General features: G+C 42.5%; 1 long non-coding RNA gene across 1 annotated transcript in view; it reads right to left on the bottom strand.

Annotated features, from left to right (window-relative positions):
- Positions 1-229: 229 nt before the first annotated feature.
- LOC112404809 (uncharacterized) overlaps positions 230-26,273 on the bottom strand; it is a 58,624-nt gene continuing 32,580 nt past the window's right edge. The window contains exon 3 of the long non-coding RNA XR_003004171.1: positions 230-405. This is a non-coding gene — a long non-coding RNA (uncharacterized LOC112404809). The remainder of the gene's footprint in view (positions 406-26,273) is intronic.

The raw sequence follows: 26,273 nt of genomic DNA, 5'->3' as shown, positions 1-26,273 counted from the left end.
AAAGACCAATACATATATATATATATGTTCTATTATTTTCTATTCTCTCACACCGTCTACTGAGCCAAACGCTAATCTCTTCTGGAAACACCCTCACAGACGCACCCAGAAATAATGTTTAGCCAAATATCTGGGGACCTCGTGACCCAGTCAAGTTGACGCATAAAATTAACCATCACAACATTGCACGTCAGGGAAGGTTAAGTAGATTATGGTACCTTCGCAAGAGGCTGTCGTGTTCTGTGGTGGCCTCTTGTTTCTTTCCGATGTTTGCTTTTCCTGGCTCGGCTGGGCCTCGCTGCACGTCTCACCACCAGGCTGCAGCTTACCTCGTTCAGTTCAGTCTCTACCTTGGGTCTTCCAAACATGCACTGTGCTCTTTTCCCTCTGCTAGGGTAATGGGATCTGAGGAGAAAAAAGAGATAAACACATATTAAACTCACTATTTAGGTGGAAGGGCATTGCTCTTTAAGGAAAAAAATGTTAAGAGTAATAAAAACATTTATACTCTTTGATCCAGGAATCCCACTTAATGTAAGTAAATGATTAAAAAAAATAAAACAGGAAGAGCTAAAACTAGCAATACTACCACACTGCAAAACTGATAGCAATTTAAAGTCCAACAGTATGTAATCAGTAATTTAAAATACAGTGAGTGCATATAAGATAGTACTGGGTAGCTTTAAAAAAAAATGTCATAAGACTTAAGATGAAAGCTGGGAACATTCTTATGTTATAATGTTAAGTAAAAAGGCTGGTTACAACTGTGTAAATATTCATTAGCACAGGGGAAAAAAAGATAGAGAATAAAGACAAATTTTAGAAATTGTATGAGACCTGTGATATTTCATTTGATGTGTTTCCTTCAGTTCTGAAAACTTTCTCTAATGTGGTCACATTGGTTTTGCAATTAAAAGTAAAGAATGCTACCACCAGCAGCCATTATAACATGGTTATTTTTGTGTATCGAGACATTGAATGAAATTCACTTGAACATGGCCATTGCATGGCTGCCAGGCTTTCGATGGGAGGCCAAGGAGCCCGGCGCCTGCGGCTGGCCTGTCTTCAGCCATAAGAGCATTTTCCCACCTGCACGCAGTTGGGGTGCGAGAGATGGAGCCCAGATGTGGGCTTGTGCCTGTGAGTCGGTTGTGTCAAAATACATTGTACTTCGCGCCTTTATGCTTCCTAGCACCGAGAGACACACAGTTCCTTCCTTGCAACTTGCTCAAAGTTTTTTGTTTTTGTTGTTTTCTAAATATGGATTTCATCCCCAAATTTGGAGTTTCTCATGTCCCACAGGACACCCGCTGGCTCTGCTCCAAGCGTGAATTGAAGGAAAAACATCGTTCTTGTTTTCCATTCTTGAGTCTGCATCCCATGATGTAGATGAGCAAAGCATACAAGGACTCGACCCCATGATGGCCATGCAGTGAGTAGCAGCTCAGGTGATCCTCTGATAAGTGGCTCTGAGCACGGGGCAGACCGAAAGCTGGCGCTCCAAGCCCAGCTAAACCAGCTAAAGACCACGTGGCTCAGACCTGAGCACGTCAAGTGGAGGTGGAAAGGACTAGAAAAGTTCTCTAACCCTACCTCCTGCGCTTTGCACAAACCCTCCCATTCTCCCACCCCCATGAAGCTGTCAGCCAGCTTCGGCTTGACCACTGCAACGATAACAAAATTTTCAGAGAGCAGCAGATGTCAGAATCATCTTCCATACCTTGGGCTTTGTGCTGCCTCTCAGGGAGTGCCACTTCTAAGCCCCAAAACACAGGAATGCCTACTACGTGCCCAGCACTGTTGTAATCTTTCACATATGTTCGCTGATGCCATCCTTAGAATAATTTTGTAAGTGGATGCTAATATTACCCCAATTGACAGATGAAGATACTGGAGTCCAGATAGTTTGAGTAACTGGTCCAAGGTCAAAGTCAACAGCCGGTAAGCAGTGATGCTGGGACTCCATCCCAGGCTACCTGACTCCAGAGGCCACGCTCTTAGCTCCGCTCTGCTGCCCACTGAGTTTACATCCACCTGTAAGACCCGCTTCTGCCTTTTGGAGTCAGACCATAAAAGGGGGCTTGACTCCCCCTCTACATGTTAAGTATTCAAATATCTGAGCATCATCTTTCTACCATCCCTTCCATAGGTGCTCCCACTAAGCCCTCAGCACACCAAGCCCTACATCTGCTCAGTCCCACCACTTCACTGCTCAACTGAGCTTCACCAAGCAGAATCTCATTTGTTTTCCTATATAGGATTGTTTCACACGGGAGCCTCTGATGGCCAAGTCTCCCAAGGGTAATAAACCAGATGCATAATTCCCTGCCGCCTCTATCTCAAACCCTCCAGAGGGGATCGGAGGGTCTGGAATCATTCAGAAAGTGAGGCAAGAGCTGTTAGTGCATTAGGACAGAATTTCTCCATCTGATTTTCAAAGAAGACTGGCTTTTCATTTCCCCAGAGACTTCATATAACTACCAAGTGAGGAGGAAAAAAAAAGGGGGGTAATAATTTGTAAAGTTCCCAAGCAGGAAAGGAGCCACTGTTATCTCTGCTTTCCACATCACCACTGTAAATCCCGGCACCTGAGAAAAGTGGGAGGGGTGGTTGTTCTGATTGTATATATTGCCAAATGCTGCTGATAAACTCTGACCTATTAGTGGGAGCCTCTCCACTAGAGCTAAGTTGATGGTATCCATGGAAAGAAACAACGTGAAGGAAAACAAAAGCCGGCAACCAATCAGAACAGACATGTGGCCCATCAGAAAGGATGCTGGCCGATAGGATGCAGTGTTTCTACCGACTAAATGACATCCAGCATAGACCTTCTAATGAGTAAGTTTGGTCGACATTCAAGCCAATGATGTTTACTCAAATTTTTAAATTACCACAATTTTCCCCACACAGTTAAAAAAGAAAGTGTATTTTACATCAACAATGTTGTTTGTTTGCTCTCTCCTTTTTCCCTCCCCCCCGCCCCGTCTCACCTTACAGCATCCTCTCCCTTTCCCATGTGTTCTGAAATTACATGATGGTAGATCTTTTATTTTTTCTTTTTTAAAGATCCATTGAGATAGATACTGAGCTTGCCTTTTCAATCTGGAAACGCATACACCTCAGACGTGGAAAACTCTACTGAAATACTTCTTCCGAAAATTCCTCCATCCATTTTCTCTGTCCTCTGCTATCCTTAACCCTGCCAACCGATCCCCTATATTTCTTGTTTCTTTTATCTTTTTACTCTATTTGTGAGTGAGTCTCTCAACATCATCTTCCAAAATCTATGGTGAACTTTTCATCTTCTATCATATTTTTAACTCCCCAAAACTTTTCTCACTTGACATTCCTTTCTTTAAAAATAGCAACCTGTTTCTGTTTTACTGTACAATATTTTTTCTTATGTGTCCACAGACATTAAAAAAAAGGACTTTTAAGGTTCAGTTCTTCTGTCAAGGTTGTTTCTGCTTCCTCTGAGGGTCTTCTTTTCTGCTCTATCACGTCCCTCATGAAAGAGGTTTTTTTCTTCAGGTCTTGGCTGTCCTCAGTACCGAGGCACTACTAACCTAACAGGAATCTGTGTGCCTGAGTAGAGCTTTTGACTAAGGCAATCTGGTTAATGTTGTTTGGTTAAGAGATTCTCAACTATTGATTTCAGAATATCTTTCTTCTTGGTCAAGCCACGTTCCTAAGAAATGATTTTGCTATCTACTTCCTGAAAGTGGAGCCTGACTGGCAGCCTTCTACAAGCCAAGGGGAATGATCTGATCATTCAATATATATGTTTCTATTTTTTCCCCTATTTTCAGTAAGATACCCTATCCACAGCTACTCTTAGACTCTGAGTCCAGAAGCCCTCTGGCTCACCTCTCTAAGAAGGAACCCCCTAATGTTCTTCCAGAATGTTGGGTGGTGTCACCTGCCAGCAGACATTTGGGAGGGAGTCTTACCTAACTGCATCTTACACAGAACTTGAACCGTGTCTCCGATTTTCAGCTGTCACTGCATTCCCACTTTCGGATGTGTCTGACGCCTCCGTTTCTGAGATTCTGGAGTTCTGCAGAGCTAACGGTCCTGGCCAACTTGCTGTCGCCCATTTGCTCTCTGGCTTTCAAAATTCGTGCTACTGCTGTTTGCTTTCCCAATCTCTTTGTTCTTTGGGTTCCATGCCTTTTTGACCCCTGTATTTTTACTTCTGAGGGGTTTCAGGAGGGAAATGTGATTTAAAAAATGCATTCCACCTGATGTATTTAACAAGAAGTCACAAGCAACAAGCCTTTACCTCTTCATGCCAACAACTTACAGGAAGGAAATGGCAGTAGTGGTAGTGGTTGCCCCTAGCGAAGGGAGACTAGGGAGAGGAATGCAGACTCTTCTCTATATACCCTCTTGGACAGTTCAAATTTTTCACCACGTGCAAAAATTACCTTTGCAAAACTAATTAGCCAATATAACAAAAACAAAACAAAAAAGCTTCTGTGACCATCTTTCTCTCTGTGACTAGCACACGTTAGGAAAGAGTATCTTTGTCACGGCTCATGCCATCTTACAGCTTGCTGCAAAGACATAACCCCAAATTGCATTATTTTATAATCTGCATAATTTATACAATTTCCTTCAACCTTGAATCAAGGTCAGAGGGAATGTTATTGATCACCAAAGGCTGTCAGTGGCTAACATCCAAGCGTGGCAGACATCTGGGTTGACATCCAAGTGTGACCTCTCTTAGTTAAGGACAAGGATCTGACCTGGCTGCAGCCACTGACCCTACCTGACTCTGGCACACTCTGCAGTCTCCAGCAGGGCTCACAAAGTCACGATTAATTCAATAAAAATTATATCTTCCATAACATGAGTTTTCAGTAATCAATAGGAAAAGATGTTGAACATATCTCCCTCCTACATAACATGCATAGGCCAAGAATCTATTTATACTCAGCAGATCAGTGGTTTTGTGCAACTATAATGTAAATGTCACTTGGCTTACAAGCCAGAGAATAGTAGTGGTTCCATGTGTTATCCATTGAGAACCTACAACCACAGGAGTATCTTCTCCGGAAGGAATGCTGCCAGTGGTTTGTTCTGCTTTCTCTCTGTGAGCATAAGGTTTGTCATTACTTTTGCATCTAGTTTTACAAGATTCTCAGCAATGGTGTGACTTGTACCTGTTTTTGCTATCAGAGATGCAGCCTTGAATGATGCCTCTGTAATGTTAGCCTTTTTTATTCCCCTTTAGAAATAAGCTCCACATACACCAGACACTGGAATATATTCATTTGTGCTTGTTCTTTAAACATTCAATTAATTTAGTGAAAGGCCATAGGCTTTGTTTGCAAATGACACAAAAGCTTTGATGGCTTCATACCACAATTTGTGACAGACCTTAGATGGAGCACAGGAGATTGGAATCCACTGGAGTTGCCAGTGCAATAAAGTCCTACTTTCAGAGAGTCACCATCATACTTCTTGTTCACCTTTTCATTTTTCAGTGGCTTGTCCACAATTATTGAATTCATAGAGTCTTGGTTACGATTTACTTTTATGACATTATTTTGAGACCTGTAGTATTTCTATTATCCTTTTCATTACTATTTTTAATAACCTTTTCTAAGAATAGCTTTAGATTTACAGAAAAGTTGTGAAGATTGTACAGGCAGTTCCCATATACTACACACCCAATTTCCCCTATCGCCAACATCTTTCGTTGCTATGGTACATTTGGCCCAACTAATGAACCAATGTTGATTCATAATTGTTAACTGAAGTGCATGCTTTATTCAGATTTCCTTAGGTCTTGCCACATTACATTTCGTTGTCACGTCTCCTTAGGCTCCTCTTGTTGGTGTCAAGTTTCTCAGGCTTTGTTTGTCTTTTATGACCCTGACAATCTTAAAGAGTACCGGTCAGGTAATTTGTAAATGTCCCTCAGTTGGGGTTTGTCTGATGCGTTTCTCATAATTATACCAGGGTTATGGGTTTGGAGGAGGAAGTCCACAGAGGTAAAGTGCTATTCTCATCACACCATATCCAGAATTCATGCTATTAACGTGACATCGCTTTTCACTGTGGTTGTTAACCTTGATCATCTGGCTGAGGGAGTGTTTCCAGGAGTTTCCACCGTAAAGTTACTCCTTTTCCTCCCCTTTTCCTACTGTACTCTTTAGAAGGAAGTCGCGATGCACAGCCTGTATTTAAAATGTGGGAACTTATGTCCCATCTCCTTTTACGGAGACTATCCACATAAGTTATTTGGAATTTCTTCTGCACAAAAGATTGTCTATTGTCTCCCATTTATCTGTTTCTCCAATCATTTATTTATATCAGAACGGGCTCGTGGATGTTTACTTTATACTTTGAGTGATAATTCAATGTTCCTTTATTTATTTTTCACTCAAATTGTTCCAGCTCTGGCCACTGGGGGCCCTTTTGTTTGGCTCCTGTGCCTTTGACATACCCATTTCATTGTGGTTTCTTTGAGCAATTCCTCATTTTCCAGCACTGCAAGATGCTACAGGATCATCTTGTATATTTCTTGCTACAGCTAAGCAGCCATTTCTTTAAGGAGGCTTTACTCCTTTTATTGGAGAATGGTGTTAGAAACCGAGACATGGGCACTGAGAGGGCGCAGTGTCACTGAAGTGTCATTGCTTCCAGGCCTTCTCACCTGACAGAGGGAGGAAAGATAGGTATGTATACTAAGCTATGTATATATGCATATGTATAACTATTTTGATATGTACCCGTCTGCAAATGTATTAAGCTAAACATGATGTCTCGAACTCTAACCCAATGCCACATGGGTCATTCTGGCATGGTCCTCATGCTTGTCTGTAGTCTCCTATTCCAACAGTGGAAGCCCTGGCTCCCACCAGCCACCATCCATGTCTTTAATTGTTCAATTCCAGTATGCATGTGTAGTGGCTACAGAGTTGTTCATCTGTACCCTTGTGGGGAAACAAAAACTTTACGAGCTAGAATACAGTGTTTATATAGCATTTCTTTGCCTTTAATCTTACAGATACCACTAATCTCCAGTTACTTAAGTCAGCAGCTAGTCCCCTCACCCTACCTTCAAGCTCACTGATATGTTTATCTATTGTGTCAAGCCTACTGATGAACCAACCCATCATCTTTGTTAGAGTGTTTTTTATTTCTAGCACTTTCCTTTGATTTTTCTTTCCCTTAAAGTTTCCAATTATAGTTGTTTCAAATTACTTATCTGATAATTCATACCTGAGCCTGCTTTTCAGGATCACTTTGTCTATTCAGACAGTGGTTATTTCCTTTGGCTTTTTTTGAAAGCCAGACATGTTGTATCAGGTAGAAAGGTCTTTAGGTTTTGTTAAGCTGGCTAGGAGTGTCGGGCTGTGTTCAGCATTTGTTGTAGTTTCAGGTACCAGAGGCTTCAAATTCCTCTATGGTTCTTGTTTTTTGTCTCCTCTCTTGGCTACGTACAGATGCTGCGTCTTGCACCTGTTATCTCATGGTTATGATGCTGGAGCCCTACTAATGTGGCAGTAGGGTGCAGAGGAAAGGAGAAAGGCACTGTGTAATCTCCCAGTTAGATCTCAGCCTCTTAGTGGGTCTGTCCTGGGGCTGGGTCTTCACAAATATTTCTATTCCTCTTCCTATAGCAGGGCATCCCCCAGCCCCACTCCTCCCCTCCTGCCCAGTCACCTCGACTCCTTTCTTTAACCACAACATTCTGTTTCCTTAGAGCCCTATTCCGTCTTGGCTTTTCGCTTCCCTCAGGCGGCTGGAGTGGTGAGAAATTCTTTTCCCCCAAATTTCAGAACTGTGTTCAGGCACAGTCCTTTTCCCTGGAGAGTGGGCCTTTGTGACTGAGAAGACCCTCAGCGGGTTTTACGGTAGCTTATCTTTCCCTCCTTCTGGGAGGGTCATGAGGGATCTTTGTTGGGTCTTCACCATGAGAAATCTGGCAAGATTCCCAGGAAGACCCATGAAAGTGTAGGGGAGCCCTAGGATGGTGGCCCCCATGAATCTCTCACTCTCACAGCGAGTCCACACTCAACCTCCAACAATGTGTCAAATTGATCATTTAAATATTCCTGCCAGTCTACGGCTCATAACTCCTGCTCCAAGGAAACAGATCTCAGTTACTGTGTCTCCCAGGACATACCTGACTCACCAGGTTTCAGGATGGCAGTTTGCCCTGAGATCTCCGCTCTTTGATGGATCCAGGGAAAGTCACTAATTTCTTCATTTGACTATCTTTTTCTTTTTTTAAGGATGACGGTGACAATTTCCAGACTCTTGACATATTAGAGCTAAAACTGGAAATCTCTTTACACTATTTTTATACCTCAGTGAATCACTATATGAGTCACTAATCCACTTTTGTTTATATGGGATAAACACAACATGACCACAGAAGGTAAACGTAATGAACGTAAATACAGCTGTTCCTCAGGATCTGTAGGGGATTGGTTCCAGGACCCCCCAGGATACCAAAATCTGCAGATGTTCAAATTCCTTATATGAAATGGCATAGTGTTTGATGTAACCTATGCCCATCCTCCCATACACTTCAAATCATCTCTAGAGTCTTCTAATACTGCATACAATGTAAATGTTATCTAAATAGTTGCTTACATGCAGCAAATTCAAGTTTTGCTTTTTGGAACTTTCTGGAATTTTTTCCAAATATTTTCCATCCGTGGTTGGTTGGATCCGCAGGTGCGGAACCCACAAATACAGAAGGCCGACTGTAATCACAAATACCATGAAGCTACAGTGGTGAGATAACTTTACTCCGTGAATGGCATTTTAGCCAAGATGGACTGAGGCATACTCTCCTTGTGGTGCTCGTACAGGCTTCAAGGTTTTCATGACTTATAAAGGAACAGAATTTCTAAGAAAAATCATAAGCCACACATTTCCTGTTTGTGAAATACATATTTTTCACAAATAAAGAGAGGTTTTTTTCCCTCGTATTAATTTTACCACTGAAAAGTGCCAAAACATCTGTGGACTGCATGATAAAAATCCTGGAAATTACACTGAGAAAGTCCTCACTGGATAGTCTTTGCAGTTTTCCCCTGAAGTGTGTTATCTTGTAAGCAAAGACAGCATTAAGGGAGATAAAGTGATGGAGAGTCAGGTGTTCATATATATATTCATTCATTTACCATATTATTATTATTAAATAGAATATATTCCATATACCCCAAGGCACAGGGGCACTGCAGCTTACTGTAATTGTGACACTCTCTGTGGCTTACTGTAGAGGAAATTCATTTGTTCAAGGGTCAAATAAGCATTCCCTTTGCCTTCAAACAGGATCACTTGTCTTTCTGGTTAAGCATCAAAAAGCTATGATAATTGTCCTAATTATGGCAAACTAACTGATCATTATGGGCCCAGAAGCCACTCATCACTAGCTCTTTCTTTACCACCATTTGTAGGAATCACGGGTAATTTGAAAAAATCAGCACGCGGTCACCACCTTCATCTCCTACCTGGTCACAGGAAGAAGGGTTATTTCTTTCGTTAAAACTGGGCTCAAGTGTTTTGTGAGCGCAGAAGAGAAATGGAGTCCGTGGTCACTGGTCAGCACTGTGTTGGCCAACCCCTGCTCAACAGGAAAGGGGTATTTTCAAAGCCACCCACTTTAGAAGGGTACTTTTATACACATTGATCTTGTTATAATATTAACTACTAAAAGTGGTCTCAGTGGACAGTTTGGTAATCTAATCATTGCCAAATCAAAAAAGAAAGCTTGACATCCATTGCTTTCAAATAAAAATCATCACCTTTGGCAGATTTGCGTCCTCTTATTTGGATTATCTCCAACACTTTTATTCAAAATTTCAAGAGCGATTTACCCGTGTGTAATTTACAACTAATTTATCCCAGAGGCTTGCCATAAAGCTACGTTGCTAAATATTAGACTGCTTTGGAGGAAATATATATTAGTGGTGAAAAAAAATTAGTTTTATAAAGACTTATTATAAAGCTATGATAATTAGGACAGATGGATATTTCCATAGGATACTTGAATAGAACAATGGGACGAACCAGAAAGGCTAGAAACAAATCTACATGTGTAAGGCAATTTTATATGTAATGATCATAAATTTGTGAATTAATGAGGGCTGATTATAGTCAATATATGGGGCTGGGTCTATTGAGTTTTCATAGTTAAGAAATGAAATTGGAACCCGACTCACATCCTTCACATAGATCAGCAGAAATCAGACGATGCCAAGTGTTGGTGAGGGTGTGAAACAATAAACAGGCCCTCTAAAACACTGCAGGCAGCTTGATTTTTAAAAATTTCTATAAAAAGTGGTTTTTTCCAAGTAAATTTGAAGATGTGCATGCACTGCTATCAGAAATTCCACTCCCAACCATCTGTCCTAGAGTGACAGTTCTCAATCCTATCAGGTCAAATGTGTTCTTTTGATAATAAATAGTTTATAACACCCTCATTACTATCCTTATGAAATTCATAAATAATACAACTTACCTACACACATAATTTCAAGAAGTCAACATAAACCGGAGAATCAAGGCTCTGCTGTGAAGCAAACTAAATTGTGACACGATTTTGAGTAAGTGATGGAGAATAAGAAGGGAATTTTGCTTTCCCTTGGGGGTAGAAACATTTTCCTTTGAAGGGCATTAAATCTACGAAGAAGGAAAGGTAATTCTAGAACACTACCTGATTCTTCCATTAAAGATATTTACGAAGTCATTAAAAAAAATCAACATGAAGGAATTCCCTGGCGATCCAGTGGTTAGGACTCCGCGCTTTCAATGCCGAGTGCATGGGTTCAATCCCTGCTCAGGGAACTAAGATCCCGCAAGCCGCGGAGTGCGGCCAAAAATAAATAAATAAAGGATAGATTTTAAAAATCGACATGATATCTAACTGTAATTTTAAAAGGAAACAGACTATAATAAAATATCGTTTCAATATGTAAGTACTTTATCTTTTTTTTAAAAAAGTGTAATTTTTTATTGTGGTAAAATATGTATAACATAAAACGTACCATTTTAACTATTTTCAGTGGCACTGAGTACATTCAGACTGTGGTGCAACCATCACCACTGTCCATCTCCAGAACGTTTTCATCTTCGCAGTCTGAAACTGCACACCCATTAAACAATAATCCTCCATTCCTCCCTCCCCCAGCCCCTGGCAACCACCATTCTACTTTCTTGTCTCTATGAATTTGACTGGTGTAAGTACCGCATTTAAGTGGAACCAAACAATGCTTATTCATTTGAGACTGGTTTATTTCATTTAGCATAATGTTTCAAGGTTCATCCATATTGTACACGTCAGAATTTCCTTCCTTTTTAAGTCTGAATACTCTTCCATTGTATATCCATTCATCTACTGATGGACACCCGAGTTGCTTTTCTTTTTTGGCCTTGTGAATAATGCTGTTGTGAACATGGGTGTAGAAATGTCTGAGTCCCTGCTTTCAATTCTTTTAGGTACGTACCCAGGAGTGGAATTGCTGGATTATTGGTTATTCTGTTCAATTTTTTTGAGGAACCAACATACCATTTTCTGCAGTGGCTACATCATTTTACATTCCCAACAGCAATGCACAAGAGTTCCAGTTTCTCCACATTCTCACCAACACTTATTTTCTGCTTTTTTGATAATAGCCATCCTAATGGGTATGATGTGATATCTCACTGTGGTTTTGACTTGCACTTCCCTAATGATTAACGACGCTGAGCATCTTTTCATGTGCTTGTTGGTCTCTTCTTTGGAGAAATGTCTATGCAAATGTCCTTTGCCCATTTTTAATAGGGTTGTTTGCTTATTGCTGTTGTTGAGCTGTAGGAGTTCTTTATATACCTGTATATATATTCTTACAATTATGATTTGCAATCAATTTGATTGTGAATATTTTCCCCCTCTCCATGGGAAATACTCCAAACTAGCAGAACCATCACAAATACAGCAGTTACTAAGGCAGACTGACAACAGGCATGTTGAATGGGCAACTTAAGTGCTACCAGAGGAACTGCTGACATGATTTTCCAAAATGGTGAATACTTGGTAACATTCTGAACCAAACAAAGTGTTTAAAAAACAAAACAAAACTCCATAACAGTTACATTCTTGGAAAACTCATTAAACTATGCAAAATACCTTGTGTTTCTATGTAAATTAGGGTTGTTTTCTAGATAATTATAAACTGATTTCTCACCTGAAGGTCAGGCAGGACACAGCAAAGTCACATGAGATGTAAGAGTGACTCTTTGCCCCAAGCCATGCATGGGAATGATACCAGTTTCAAGAATAGTGGCTATCTTTGGAGGTGGGTATAGGCAACAGGAGAATGAGACCAGGGAAGAGTGTGCAGGGGTACAAACTTTATTCCTAATATTTTATGTCAAAAGCTGGGCAATAGTAACATGGGAGTTTAATATATAACTTACATCCTCCGTGTCTAAAATGTTTTTAAACCAAAAACAAGAACAAAGATTCACGCAGTCTCTGCTTCCAGAGAGACCTGGTTATGAATCCTGGCTCTGTTACTTACAAGCTGTGTAAGCCTGAGTAAATCACTGAACTCCCCTAAATGTTAGTTTGCTTTTCTGTAATTGGGGATAAAAATAGAAGCTAGCACATAGGAATGCTATAGACTATTGAAATAACAGGATACATTTAAAGCTCTTAGCATACTGCCCTGTTCTAGGGTAAGTGCCAAAGAAGAATAACCTCTGTTTAAACATGCTTTAAATAGTCTCCTTGATTTTTAACAAACAATCTTATCCTACCTTCTGTCTGATCACTGTCCAAATGCACATACCAGCTCTTAATGGAAACACTGAATAAGATGTACTCCAGTTACTAGTCAGATAACTCTCCGTTGTCCAAATCCTATCAAAATCCTATTTATGAGAATAGATATTTATGGGGGAGTGCCTGAAGGACATGCTATTCATCTATTCTCTAGAAATGATAAATTTTACCCTTGGATCAAATCACACCATCTGAGAGCTGTGTATCTGGATGGCATCATTCTGACTGTTGTCAAATTTACTTCACAGAATTGAACTTTGCTTGCTGTTCCGATATAAGCTTGCATTGAGGGATGCTGTAAGAAGCAACCCAGCAAACTTTGCTCTTCTATTTATTGCTGGGATGGAGTCCAGGATGTTATTCTCTGGATCAATCCCGAAAAAAAAAAAAAAAAAAGTGTTTTCTTTGTGAAAACCCAAGGGAGGAAATTCTTCTCAGGTCAGCAAGATGAAAACCTTTAAGAGCTGGTTTGTCTTTATCTTGTGGACAATATGGATCTTTTAACTGAGTCTATTTCTCTATTTACTTGAGTCTCCAGAAAATGTACAGCCCAATCTGCGGCTCATCTCTGGTATCTCTACAAAACCATTTGGCATACACTCCTGAGAGGTAGGTAAATGTACCTCGGGACTGTTTTCTGACCCATATTACCTCTTTGTCCCAACATTTTCAATGATTTATCTCCCATGCATTTTTGGAAGCTGTCCTCTGTTTATGAAACAAGATAGGAAGAGAGAAAATGGAAAAATGGGGTGAGAATAAAGAGAAGTGGGGGTATAAATAAGTAATAAATCAAGTAGATAAGAGTATTGTGTTGTTTATTTTTTATATTTCCCAGAGCACCTTGCTTTGAACTTTATGACTAGTATATGGTTAGTCAATGTTAGAGTTAAAAAAAGATAAAATCTCAGCTTCCACACCATTCTTTTTCCTGCTTGTGCATAGTTATACGTTGGGCTAGACATAAGAAAGGTTTGATTAATCCCTGAGAAGCAAAAGAGAATACTTTGATAACTTCTGAGCGATGTCTGACATTTCCTGAAGGAATGTCCTAGCCACGCCCCAAAGCTCACTGCAATGCTATATAATTTATGAAAACACCTCCAAATTGTAAATGAATTTCCCCCCTCCTCTGAACTCCTTCAGAACCTACTGTCTTTAAGCACTCATATAATTTACCTTGAGATATAGATTAAAAAATACATAAATAATAGACAGATGACAGGTAGATATTTGGAAAGGGAAAAGATCATGCTTATTGACATTTCTTTGTATTTCTAAGCATATTAACGATCATATATTTGTTGAATAAATACTTAAATAGGTAAATGAAAATCTATTTCATTGATAGATTTTTTTTTTGGACAAACTTGCATTAAAACTCAGTTCACATACAACAATATGAATGACTCAACAGGCGTTATGCTGAGTGAAAAAAAAGCCGGACTTGGCTTTTTCAATCCATTTGTATAAGATCCTCGCAAAAGCAAAACTGTAAGGATTAGCAAACAGATCAGTGGTTACCAAGAGCTAGGAGTGAGATGAAGAGTTGATTACAGAAGGGCACAGGGGAGTTCGAGGCGTAATGAAACTCCTATGTATTGTGATTGTATGGTAGGGGTTACATGACTGTATACGTTTGTCAAAACACTCACAACTCTACCATCCTGAAGTGTGGATTTTACTGTGTGTAAATTATGCAAAAATATAAAATAATGAGGAAAAAATTTTGTTCAGCATCTGCTGAAAATACAAAGAAGATTTTTCATTCATCTAGCAAGTTAATCCAGTTCCCAGGCCATCTAGACATGTGCTGCCTCTCTTTTCTGTGCCCACAGGAGAGACTGCAATTAGGACATTATTTTCACTCTGAAGCAAGAGAGTGACTCATGCAGAATCTTCAACAGAACGCCCCAGGCAGCCACCAACAATCTTTCAGAACCGACATGAGATAAAACTTATTTGCTGCCTGGGACCCATGTCATCCCAAACGGATACTATCACTTGCTTAGTTACGCCTACTTGAAGTGCAAGTGTAATGCTTTCAAAGTGTTAACTTATTTTCAGGTGACTACCTTTGTCTTCTTTATCTTAATTTAGTGTCTATTAAAAAAACCAGGACGAATATAAATGTAGCACAGAATCAACATCTTGTAAGCTACATCCAAATATAATTTTCAGAAAATGTGTCTGCAGCCATAAAGGTAGAAGATCAAACGATCTCAGGATGTGACTGTGACACAAGGAAGGAGATTTGGGGAACGCAGGAAAGCTCTTCTTTAAAGAGTGACTTTTAATCTGAAGGCCATAGGAAGCAGAGGGATTGGCCTAGTGGGCTGGGTGAAGACGTTCCAGGCAGAAGCCAGTGCTCAGATCTTGAAGAGGGAGAAAGTATGTAGACGTGGCCTAATGAAAGACCACCAGCGTTGTAAGAAAAATTGTCCTAGGAATAGGGCAACTCAAGCTCAGGCAGGGGAGGTGGGCAGGGACCAGGCCCCCATAGTCGACTCTGAGGATTTTAAAGGTATCCTAAAAGCACTGGAAAGCCATGAAGTCAAGTCAAATTAACATTAATACTCTGAACCAACAGCCATGATGAAACTTTAAGAAAAAAGAACTTTCAAGGTACTCTCTAAAATGAAGTAAAATTCAAACCTTAGCAGCCTTAGCTCCCCTAGTATTTTATGCCAAACATTTGTATATTACTAGTCACACTGTCTTAATAAGGGATCTACACGTGTCTTCTCTGCTCGACCATGAGCTCCTAGCAGTCAGCGACTACATCTAATGAACTGTTATATTTCCAGGTTTTGAAGCATAGTAGATGCTCAATAAATATTTGTTGAACTGAAATAAAGTAAACGAATATATATAGCATTCCAAAGCCAGTTTAATCTATGAATTCCCTGCTATGTCCAGAAGTACTGAGAGATTCCAAGTTACAGACGCATGTGCCTAAGGATAAACAGCCTTTTTGGATCTGTCATAAATACATGCCGATTGGAATTACGCTGAGAATCTTCTGCCATGGTTCCAGCAATGTGGAGAAAATCAAAAGACAACATGGAGATAAAATTACAGGTTACAAAGGATTATTTTTGGAATTCATTCAAAAGCCAAGACAGGCACAGCAAAAATATAAGAACAGCCAACTAGTGATAAAATTTCCCCTCGATAGATCAAGGACTCAGAAAAGGTAACAGTAGCTCAAGAGCAGAAGATAGATCAGTCCCCAAACTTCTGAGAAAGGAAAAGGGATGGGTTGCAAGTAGCTGAGTTTTACAGAGAATTTGGAGATCTTTCAAACTAAGCATTGGCAGAGAGCGAAGTGGGGTAGAAGTAGCAGCAGAAAGAAGTTACTGGCAAGGTAATTGCTACAGGTTGAATCGTGTCCCCTCAAAATTCATATTTCTTATAAAAAGGGGAAGTTGAGACACAGTGGTGTTCATAGAGGGAAGACTCCATGTGAAGAAACATAAAGAGAAGACATCCACCTACAAGCCAAGGAGCGAGGCATGGACCAGATCCTTCCCTCACAGCCCTCAGAAGAACCCAACTGGGCTGACGCCTTGATCTTGGACTTCCAGCCTCCAGAACCATGAGAAGGTAAATTTCTGTCATTTAAGCAACTCAGTTTGTGGTACTGTATTATGACAGCCCTAGTAAAGTAACACAGTAATCAACCAGAAAAATCTTTATTTACTGGAGGATTAAAAGAGTAAAGGAAGAAAAAAAAAAAGCAGCTGCATTAGTAGATCAAGGGTATAAAAGAGGTCTCCCCAGGCTCATATTTGCATGAAATAGGTTTTTTCTGGTAGAAATTCACTCACCAGAAATTATACCAGGTTGGGGTCTGGAAGGATAATGTAGACTACCAACCATGAATGACAAGGGTAGGTCTTGTCATGTGCCAGGCCGGCATCGTGTGCTTTACGTAAGTTATCTGATGTGATCCTTTCAATCACCCCGCGAGTAGGCTGAATTATTTTACAGATGAGAATACTGACTCTCAGAGTACACTCCTCCTTACAATATCCCATTCCTTTGCTTCTAGAACACCTCACTGGTTGGTCTTCTTAGTCTCCTTTGCTGGTTCTTCGTCTTCTGTCTCACCTCTTCAGATTGGAGAGTTCCAGGGGTCAGGTCTTGGTCCTACTGTCTTCTGTATCTGTACCCACTCACTTGTTGGGTTCTTAGAGTTCCAAGGCTTTCAAAATTCATCTATATTGAATCTCAAATTTGTATCTCCGGGAAGACCTCTTTTCCAAACTCCAAATCCATATATTCAATTGTATCCTCGGCATCTCCACTTGGAGGTCTAATAGATATCTCACACTTACCACGTCCTAAAGTGAATTGCTGATCTCCCCCCCCACCTCAAAAAAACCTGCTTCATCTGCAAACCAATTCCCCATCTCAACATAAGGTATCCTTCCAATTTCTCAGGCCAGAAATGTGGAGTCATCCCTGACTTGACTCTCTGAAACTCAGTATCCCATCCTCTGCTTGTGATGCTCTAGCCCAAGACAGTGACTTAGCTAATCCTCTCTCTTCCTTCAAGTCCTTGCTCAGATCGCCTGCTCAGTGAGCCCACCCTTACCAGCCCTGTGTAATATGATATCTGCTCACCCTACATCCCCTAGCACTCTTGATCTCCCTTGTACTTCTGTTCTTTTCCTTCTGCTCATGGCACTTAACTTCCACCACACCTACAACTTACTCATTTAATTATTTTCACAGTATGTCTCTGCTGGGCAGAGAGTTTCATCTGTTTTGTTCGCTGATATATCCCAAGCACGTAATACAGCAACTGGTGCCTAGGAAACATCCCATAAATAACCATACACGTTAAATGAATGGAATTATTTCTGTTTTTCAAATGAGACAGTAAACTGCAGTGTGGCTAATAAAAATGATGAACTGGAGTCCCAGACATGCTTGATTTCCAAATCTTGGTGCTTTCTATCATTGTCTTTTCTCCTCTCTTTAGATTCCATGCACCCCAAAACTGGCTACACAACCAGAATGACCTGAGGAACTTTAATGAAACACTAGACCCCGCTCTGAGTTTCATTCGGTCAGAGGTGGGGGCCCACGTGTCTGTGTTTTCACTCTGCTAAGTGATGTATCTGGTGAACATCCAGGCTTCTGGACCACTGCTGTAGATTTGATCCTCTCCTGTGGGCATGTTTCCCTTCCAGAATTCTTGCAGAATTAGATGGGTGTGTCTGGGAATAGTTAACTCATCAACGCAGCCACAGTTAATACGGCATGGTGAAGGAACAAGCTGCCCCATAGTCATCAATCTATAAAATTAGAGTCTCTCTTTTTGAACACGAAAGTCTTTTTCTAAGTAAACCATTTCAGGTCCAAATCTTTCTAATATATAATGCCACTTAAAAAACCTTGGCGTGTTCAATGGATTTTAGCTTGTTTTTAATCCATGTTCTTCCTTCTTCCCAGAATGTACCATGTTCCTGGATAATTCCCACTCATTCTTTGTAACTAAGCCCAAGTATCCCCTTTTACTGAGATCTTTCTCCCAAATCCTGCAGATTGGGTGAGGCTCCCCTCCCTCTACTCCCATGACAGTTCTGTGCCTTTTTATCATCACAAAATGTTATAACAAGTGATCAACTCCTCTTGTTCCCCTACTTTACTATGGTATCATTAATAAGGACGATTTTTATTTCAAAAGACAGAAACCCATCTCTAATTGGTTTAAGGAAAAAAAGGCAATTGATCAGCTTGTGTAATTGCAAAATTCCTGGGTAGATCTGTCACCCCTGGATCTAGGCGCTCAAGTGATGCATTCAGAAATCTGACCCGTCGCAACACTCAGTCCTGTTCTTTGTTCTGGCTTCGTTCTCCAGCAGGCTCCCCGCCAGATGGTAGCAAGGATGGCCCTCAGAATCTCCAGGCCTCCACCCTGCCTTTTAGCAAGGCTGGCAGAAGGCAAACTCCTAGGTGTCAAGAATTCTAGCAAAAGTTCTAGGACCGACTCTCTCTGGGGCTGACTTGGGTCATGCCCCCTCCCTGAACCAATCACTGTGAATTGGAAAAAATGAAATCACCCGCCCAGCCCTGGAGCCAGGGAGTGAAATCAGTCCCTTCCTCCAAATCCCTGTGGGTAAGAAATGGGACGGGGGAGTCCCTCAAGAGGAAATGAAAGTGTGGTCATCAAAAGAAGGAAAAATAGACACAAACACCAGAGGTCCAGTACAACCAGGTGCCTTGAGAGCAGGGGCCTTGCCTTCTCACTCAACCCCACCACTTCATCTCCTAACATGGTACCAAGCAACACACGAGGCAGCTCATGTTTAATAAATCAATCAGCTGAACGAATGAATGCAGTCAGGGTTCTCATGAAAACCACCCACTATTACCCTGTGTCATCACATACTGGATGTGGGCTTCATTACCATACAGAATATAGGCCTCTGGGATAGACACAAAGAGGCTATTTTAATTTAATTTAATTTTTTTTTTTTTTTGGTCACAGAGACATAATACTCAGCTCCAAACAGAACTATTGGTAAAAGCACCGCCAGTCCTTTAATTAGGTACGCCTGGAGACCAGGGCTGGGAAGTTGCAGGATAACAAAGCCAACAGGAGGGGAAGTGGAAATGTCACCCTCGTTAGTGGGGTTATTCACAGGAGGAAAGCCCACCCAGGGCCCTGGTGAGTGTCAGAGGGCAGGTTCCTGCCAAGAACCTGAAGTGAGAGTGGGAAACAGCAGCTGCAGGGCCTTGGGGGACCGGGGATGAGTTCAATTCAGAAGGCAGAGGGAGGGAGCCGCATCTCCGGGGCAGACCCCAGCCACCTCCCTCCACAACCCCCCGGCGGACTCAAAGGACTTTTCTCCAAGGTGATCCTGGAATGTGCATGTTGTGGTTATTGCTTATTTATTTCCCATTTATATTAATGGACTCTTATTATGTGCAACTTCTAATGGTTGCAGACGTGAGCCTTCTACCAAGCTGAAGGGCAGATAAAGGTGGTTCTGAATCGCATTCCCTTCCCTCTCCAAACCCTGCCAATGCTGTCCCTCCTCCCTCTGTACCCATGTCTCCAACCAGCCCACACTGCCATGCCACACTGTTGACTCCAGGTGCTTCTAACTGCTCCCTGCCGCAAAGCAGAGGGCCTGCCTGGCCACAGAGTTGCCAGAATGTTCGGGTGAGGAATATGTGGGCTTGTAGCAGGAAGAACAGGGTCTCCACCAAAGTCCTGAGTTCGAGTCCCTGCTCTGTCACTAGCCAGCCACGGGACCTTGGGTCAGTCAGCGCAAGTCTCACCTCTCAGTTTCCCCTGTGTTAAAAAATCAAACAAAAGAACATGAAGGATTCTGTATCTATAAAGTCCCTGCCCTGGAACGAATAAAAACTGTGATAAATGAATAAAAGCCCTCACTGACAGGACCAGATCCAGATCTTTTGGGTGAGCCAGTTTCCTAGTTGTAGGAAACAGAATCCAACTCTGGCTAAGTTAGGCTCAAGGGATACTGAGGTCATATAGGATTAAAGGGAGTTGGGAAGGCCAGGCTTGAGAGTGGCAGAAACCAGAGAAGATCCAGAGCAGGGTCCATCACCACACTGGTCCCCTAAAAAGAACGCCTGGCCAGGATCCTGCCACTGGGGTGCAGGCGAGCAGCAGCCATTTTCAGGAGTCCTGTCTCTCTGCCAAGGAGGAATCACCTACTTGGCCTAGATTGGGTCATGGGATGGCTGGACCCTAATGACGTTTCCATTAGACTGTATCTAACAAGGAAGAAACACTTCCTCTAAAGAAACCAGAGGACCCTTGGGAATGGAAACAGATGCCAAACATCTAGAAGACATCAGCGAAGATGAGAGACAAAGGCTGCCTTTATAGGAGGAACTCCTGTTTCTCCATGAGTCTAGAATCCCAATAGGTCTGGACCCCATGAGCACCCAGGGAGAGCTTTCAAGGTCACAGCATGCCACCTCAGCCCCCAAACAATAGGTCTACCTCTACCTACTTCCTCACTGCCCTTTGCAGTTTTTCCACGAAGACCAAGAGTCCCTTGGTCATTAACCCTCCACCAAGTAACTTCAGGAGGACCCTTCTGCACGGTTAATGAGCTTAGCTAAGCAGACATCACAGGTGATACTGTGATGGCAAGTGGTCTACCAAGTTGCACTGATAAATAATACATTCAAATGGTGGTCTCTGTTGACTAGGGACAGCCCCTCTGGAATTTGCAGAGGAGGCGTTGGGTATAAGATCAAGGACTCGGATCTGAGTCCTCACTGGGGGTCTTCTGCCCCTTAGCCCCCAAGCTGGGTAGCAGCTCTATTCTGCTGTCCCTGTGGCTGTTCCACTCTCCATCTTTCCCGAACCTCTCACTCCCACACCACCCCCCACTACCCGCCCCCTTCCACCACACACACACACACACACACACACACACACACACACACACACACCCCTTCACCCTCCACAATAGCTTTTAGCCTCTCTCTTTGAACCCAGCATCAGTCTCTGAGCCTGGGCCAAGGACCTGCCTCTCTGGGCTGATGAGAACAGACGCCCTCCACCTCCCTCTCCCCACCCCCTGGTCTTTGAGGCTGCCCATGACCCCTGCAGGTTAAGCAGAGAGGAGATTAGAAATTATCTAAATCACAACAATTCCCTGGCAGCTTCTGTGCGATTGCAGGCTCTGGTGAACTAAACCGTCCAGCTGGGTAACTGAAGGAAACATATTTACTGAAATTCACATGCTCACAGTTATACTTAGCCCCTGGATATCAGCAAAGCTGACCTGAAAGAGAATAAAAAGCCCCTTGCAGCACTCCAAGTAATCATTCCATACAGGCCCTTTGGGGTTTAACTCTCTGGTGGCCAGAGAGAGCTCTGATTTTCCACATCCCTGGTGCCTCTCGGTGGCTGCCAGCTGCCAGCTGGGCTGCCAGGGCTCAGGCAGGATATGAACATGAGACCCACCAATGCTGACATTTCCCCCTCACAAAAGGCTTTAGCCGAAAGGTGTCAGCATCATGGCCTTACTTTTCAGATTTCATTTTCTGTTTAGGAAGTGGAGGACTTTGATCAGCTGGTGAGCTCACTCTGAGTGACAGCTGCAGTCAGTAGCAGATGGGTCTGTAGCGTGAGCACCTAACACAGAAGAGCCGAGCCGGGCAAGGTCACCCTGGGCTCGGCACAGCTTCACTGAGACAAGCTGGAAAAACAGGCTCAGGCAGAGCATGGCACATACAGACAGATGTGCTTTCCTTTCCTGTAAAGCAGGACTCACATGGACCTTGCTTCACCGAGTTACAGAGTCACAAAAACACTCGAGGTCTTCAGAACCTACCTTCTGCTAGATGTTGGCATCCTTAAAGGCCCTATGTCTAAACCAGGGTTGAATTAGGTTTTAATTCACAGACCCATCCATAATCAGTGGGGCTCCCTGGAGTTGAGGTCTGGGAAGCCATATATAGGTTTATCAAGAAAGAATGTCATGTAATGTCAGGCAAGGGCTCTGCAAGGTATTTGCTCTCTCTGAGTTTAGCTGTCAGTAGTGTTGCATGATGAGACCTCTTCCTGCTACAGGGGCCTGGTCCCTGAAGCCACTAGGATGACACATGACAGGCAGAAACCAGCCTGAACAGAGAACTGTTAAAACTGTTGGCCCCTTGGTCAGCAACTCAGAAGTAAGTAATGGGACACCTCAAGTCCAACGATCAGAAATATATCTTGACAAAGGTTTACATAGGTCCAATGTCCCAAATTTGGAGATATATTTCCCATCCAATAATCTCATCTTCCTGTTATGGGTTTTTTAAGCACCTTGTGGCATATTATAGCACCCAACCGTAAGCGCTGGAAAAGTCTGGAGGGATCCAGAATCTTGGCACTGAGACTATTTTCTGGATCCACGCAGAATCTTCCAAAACAAGCAACAAAAGACAAGACAAATGCCAAATGACACAAATCCTACTTATCAGGGGATGGTGAAAGTAAACAATGTGACATCAAAAGAAACGCAGGATAGAATCACTAGATATCCCATCTGTATGTAAGGAAATGCAGAATTTTCATGAGCAGCCACAGAATCTAACCCACGGGAAAAAGAGGAATGAAATACTAGCCGAGGGAGACTTGACTTCAGACAGTTACTCCTTAATGGGAGCCCAGGGTGGCTCACCCCAGCTCAGACCCAGTGGTCCCCAAATAGCAGCCCAGGCCCTGTGACTGGAAAGTCAATGGACTGCTACTTGAAACTACCCCTTAACCTTGTTAGTCAGGCCTCTCGGTTGGTAGTAAAGTTCATGCTTGCATTCCTTGCAACAAAAGAGTTTGCAAAGTAAAATAGATTGCACAAATCCTATTTAAGGGAATTACAAGAACAAACTGATTTTAAGGACTCTGGAACATTAATCATTGGAATAAAGATGGATACCACCAATTATCAGTGGGTTTCAGAGAGTTTCCAAAGTGGCCCTCCAGGGCCTCCACTCAGAAACACACTGTCAGCAATTAGGGGTGGTGTGTGTGTCTGAAATTTGGTATAAGAAGTTAAGGGCTTTTTTAAAAAGTAGCTCAGATTAGCCTACCCCCAACAGGGGGTTTATTCTGCTTTAAACAAGTCTAATCTACAAATAAAACCCAGATTCATAAAGCAAATAATATACTATAGAAGAATTTGCTGTGATAGTCCTAGAAATAGTAAGTTTCCCCACTAAATCTAAAATTTGACTTTTTCCAAAAAATAGGCTTAAAGACATATTCTTGGAAAGATGTCAGTTATATAAAGTGACCCATATCTATGGGGCAGAGTTACATCAGCAAGTCTGAGATGTTTTATAGACTCTCTGTGGGACCAGCCCAGTGAAGACCGAGTCTGCTGGTTTCTGTGGGCAGTGGTTGCCCCTTGTTTGTATGGGGATAACAGCTCATCTTGCTGGCTGCTCATTGGAGTGTGTGTGCCTCTGCAGGAGTTTTGATCCATTTATACACCCAACAAGTGTGTATTGAGCATCTACTATGCATATAATATATTCATGTAAATGTACATGAACATATACATGTGGCATATGGAGTGTCCAGGAAGTGAGTTCCAATTTTGGGGGACTGATAGTGGAACTTTACTAATGTTTTTGGCTGACTGGTATCAATTTCCATGTCCTAACAACACACTAATTTCCTTTTAAGGAGGCACCTCTTTCCTCCCGGATTCATCGTGGAGGGCTGTAACCAGAATGCCCACCCTCTTCTGGTCAGGTACGGGACAGGCCAGACAGGCGTTCCCTCCCTGAACTTAACTGAAAGCGTTGGCAATTCCTGGACCACTGTTTGGACCAGGCTCTCTCTCTCTGCCACAGAACGGCAGCCACACTTCCGCTCTCTGCCTCCCGGGATTGCTGGGGCCAACTCCTCAGCCTTCCCTCCTTCTTTGAATGTCTAATCGTCTCTCAGTAGAGTCCCTCCTGTGAACATCAGCTGCAGCCATGTGCTGTTGCTTGGGACCAAATCACTGCACGTGCCAGACCTTGAACCACTACGCGCTGCTTCAAAAACTTCCTCTAGCCGAGAAGCTGGGCCTCCCCCTCCACAATCTGTGCATTTCTAGCTGCCTTAAGTCACCCGAATCAGGCCTCCTCCCCTACAGTTTTAGAGGAAAGTGTCCCTCCTCCTAGAAAACGATCCCTTCACTCGGTATGGTGATCAATTCATCCAGGTTTGCCTGGAATTCCCCCAGTTTTCCCACGGAAAGTCCCATGTTCTGGGAACTCCCTCAGTCTCAGCACAGCAGGATGGTCGATCGCCCAAACTTAGAGCCTTTCTCCCATCTCTTTCCACATAATAGTCGTGGAAGTTTTCTCCTCTCCAACAAATCATTCAATCATCTGCTCTCATTACTCCCCACTCTTCCCACTCTCTCAGAGAGATTGTGGAGTTGCTGCTAAAACTCTGCATCTCCAGCCTTAAACTTTCACCCCATCTTCTCTCCAACACCTACAAGGTACTCAAGTTGAGCTGCTCTGTGCTGACACTTCCAGGTTGAATGCATCCTCTGCTCACAAACACCACTTCCCCAGGTAGGTGGGTACTGCTGCTTTGGAGGTGACACACCCAAATGGCAATGTGACAGTAAATACCAAAATTTTTAATATGCATGCCCCGTTCAGAGAAACACTCAAACACGTATACAGGAGGCAGGTACAAGTGTCTTCATTAGAGCATTATTTACAGTGGCAAAAATGGAAACTACCCAATAGTATATCAATAGAGAGTAATATATAAATCAACTATGGTAGATCCCGACTGTGGAATCCCACGCTGCAAATAAAAAGAACAGTAACTGTCAATTCATATAATGCTTTCTATGTTAGGCCACTGTTCTAAAGTGTAAAGAGGCCTAGAAAAATACATATCAAAATAATAACAGTGTTTATCTCTACGAAGGGAATTGGGAAGTAATCAATAATAACTGTAAAGTTTTCATGTATCGCTCAGAATATTTGCATTTATTACTTGCGTAATAAATATTTATTTTTAAAAGAGTGATTCTCCCACTCAATTCCCCATAGCAACTAATATTGCCATTCTTCTTTAATCACGCAGACTCGAATCCATCATATTAGTCTCTGACACTTCCCTTCCCTTTATTTCTTCTCTGTAATTAAAGAGTTTTCAAGCACCGTCAAGTCCTTCTTGCAATCAATATCGGGGTCAGTGTGCTAGGAATTGCTGTTAATAGGCAAATGTTACCTGAAAGGAATGGCAGATTAAATGTGTAAACGTGCAAATCGATAACAGATACCTTGGTTGGAATTAGTTTGTCCCGTTAGCGCACACAGACTCAGCAATGGCATGAAGGAAACACAGTCGGTGGGAGATGGGAAGAGCAGGGGTCCCTGTCCCTGGGAATCTGATGGGGTTGGCAGGGGGCTTTGGAAGGATAAAGAAGGAAGCACTGGGGCTAAACACCTGGAGAGTGAGGGTTTTTAAATCAAAGCACAGAGCAAACAGTATATGACTAGAAAGGTCTTAGCGGTTGTGTCGTCTGACCCACCAGTGGGTGCACAACTGGGAGCCAAGAGCTGTGCCTCATTTCGCCGTGTCCCTGACACTTGGCAAGGCCTGGCAAAGGCAAGGGCTCAGTAAACATGGGTTGAATGGATGAAGCACACGGATGAGGGAACCAAGGTACAAGAGGTGCAGACATTGGCCTCAGCTCCCAGAGCAACAGAGGATGGAGCCGGGAATCACCCCCCGTTCTCCCCATTCCCTGATCCAAGCCCCCCTCCCATACCGACACACTCAGCCACTTCCCCTGGAGCTGCCAGCCTGTCTTCTACATACAAATCCTTGGCAGGCGCAAGGCACAGCCGGGCAATTTTTTCCACTCCACTGTCTTAAGATTCATTTGTAAAGCATGAGTGTTCTCCACCCATCTCAGGAGCCAAATCCCAGGGCTGCAGCTGCTCCCCCAGCTCCTTGCAGAGGGAA

This window comes from Neophocaena asiaeorientalis, unplaced genomic scaffold, assembly GCF_003031525.2.
Source record: "Neophocaena asiaeorientalis asiaeorientalis breed wild unplaced genomic scaffold, Neophocaena_asiaeorientalis_V1.1 scaffold540, whole genome shotgun sequence".
Classification (NCBI taxonomy): domain Eukaryota; kingdom Metazoa; phylum Chordata; class Mammalia; order Artiodactyla; family Phocoenidae; genus Neophocaena; species Neophocaena asiaeorientalis.
Note: the sequence above shows the minus strand (reverse complement) of the source record. Positions and strands in the feature narration are given on the sequence as shown.